Here is a 2,500-nt window from a genome sequence, read left to right as displayed (position 1 = left end):
AACTTTTGCCATTTATTGCTTGTCTATATTTATGAATTGCCATTGTAGTTTTTAGCCGCCAATGAAAGTTTGATGTGGGGACTTTTCGAAAAGCACAAACTGCCCGGTGATAAAGCGTCTGTCGACGAACCGCCCGGTGATAAAGCAACAGTTGACAAACTGTCTGGTGACGAAACTTCCGTCGACAACTGTCCAGTGACAAACCGTCCGTCGACAAACTGCCCGGTGACAAACTGTCCAGCGACAAAGCGCCATTTGACAAACTGTCTGACGACAAAACGTCCGTCGACAACTGTCTTGTGACAAACCATCCGTCGACAAACTGTTCGGTGACAAACTGTCCGTCAACAAACCGTCCGTCGACAAACTCTCTGGCGACAAACTGTCCTGCAACAAACTGTCCGTCGAAAAACTCTCCGGCGACAAACTGTCCATGGGAAAACGTCCGTCGACAAACTGTCCGGCGACAAACCGTCCGTTGACAATTGTACGGCGACAAAACGTCCGTCGACAAACTGTCCAGCGACAAACAATCCGATAAATTCTCCGGCGACAAACTATCCAGCAATAGAACATCCATCGACAAACTGTCCGGCGACAAACCATCTGTTGACAAACTCTCCAGCGACAAAGTGTCCGGCGACAAACCGTCCGTCGACAAACTGTCTGGCCAAAAACCGTCTGTCGACAAACTTTCCGGCAACAAACCGTCCATCGACAAACTAACCGACGACAAAACGAAATTTTCCTTTAAAAAGTAAGCTTTGTCAATATTTCCTTGATTTCGTAAGCCAGAAAGTTACCAACATCACAAGGGTAATATTTGTCTGTGGGAAAAACCAAAGCCCCGCAACTGATTCACACGATCAAAGTTTGAATAAAAGCGAAAGGAAATTTCAGGAATGTCATCGCTAGCTATTCCAGCATCAAAAGTTCCGGAATATTTCACCTTTATGGAGTCCGTAACAAACAGCAGATACGACCAAAAGCGAGAGAATACGAAGGAAATGAAGCTGTGCTAATCCAGCCCAGATGTGTTAACAGCGATGAGTTGATGCAAATTGATTGTGTTCCGATGTTCTGATATTCTGGGACAGCATCCATAACAAAGCTGGCACTTCAGAGGTTACTACATCTGCTTTAAGGTTTATTTGTTTTCCTAAGGTTTAAAGGCCACTCATGAATGGCAGAGGCAAGGGACAGTGACATTGCCCTATCGAGCAGGACAATGCCCTAGAGACTGACCATATATACATATGATCAGTGACCAAGCCCCTTTCCACTCAAGCTAGGACCAAGGAGGGCCTGGCAATGGCTGCTGATGACTCAGCAGATAGACCTATAGGCTCCCCAACACCCCCCCCCCAATCTTTAGCTCACAATGATGGTAAGGTTGCAGCTACAAAAGAAACTAACGAGTCTGTGTTTATAGGCACACACACACACACATATATATATATATATATATATATATATATGTATATATATATATATATATATATATATATATATATATATATATATATATATATATATATATGTATATACAGTATACATATATATATGTTTATACATTATATATGTATAATATATATATATATATATATATATATATATATATATATATATATGTATGTATATACAGTATACATATATATATATATATGTTTAGACATAATATATGTATAATATATATATATATATATATATATGTATATATTCACATATGCATATGTACATACACTTATCCGTGGCGAATACAACCATATTTGGTAGAACTTCAGAAGTTCAAACTTGCAGTGAATGTTTGTATGATGAACAGGCTGACATAAGTCTCTTTTTATAGTTTATTTACGAAAGATCTATCTGAATGTTGTTAAAGTTCTTAAAATATTTTATCTTATTGTTTATTGCCTCCCTTATAGCTTATTTTTATGTCCTTGTTTCCTTTCCTCACTGGGCTATTTTTCCCTGTTGGACTCCTTGGGCTTATAACATCCTGCTTACCCTACCAGGGTTGTGGCTTAGCTAATAATAATAATAATAATAATAATAATAATAATAATAATAATAATAATAATAATAATAATACAAAAAGCCGATAATAATAATAATAATAATAATAATAATAATAATAATAATAATAATAATAATAATAAAAGCTATTGCATATAAAAATCAATATGTAGTAATAATCACAGGAACCTTCAAAGATTTGAAATGTTATTTGATAATGAAAAAAAAAAGAGACGACTGGTGAAATCTAACCGAGGCCCTTTGCGTCAACAGGCGTAGGAGGAGATGATGATGATGATGATTTGATAAAGACAGATACAACCCACACAGTTACCGAAACTATATTCACATAAATTCAATTCCTCTTAATCAAAAACAGGAATTAATTCCCACCAATTGCGTCCGGATGTATTGAAGCAATATCCATTGCAATCCTAAGTCGATCTCCCGTGAAATCATCGACTAGTTTCCACATTATGGGAAG

This window comes from Palaemon carinicauda, unplaced genomic scaffold (assembly GCF_036898095.1).
Source record: "Palaemon carinicauda isolate YSFRI2023 unplaced genomic scaffold, ASM3689809v2 scaffold100, whole genome shotgun sequence".
In the NCBI taxonomy this organism is placed as follows: Eukaryota; Metazoa; Arthropoda; class Malacostraca; order Decapoda; family Palaemonidae; genus Palaemon; species Palaemon carinicauda.
The sequence above is the reverse complement of the archived record's forward strand: the minus strand, read 5'-3'. Positions refer to the sequence as shown.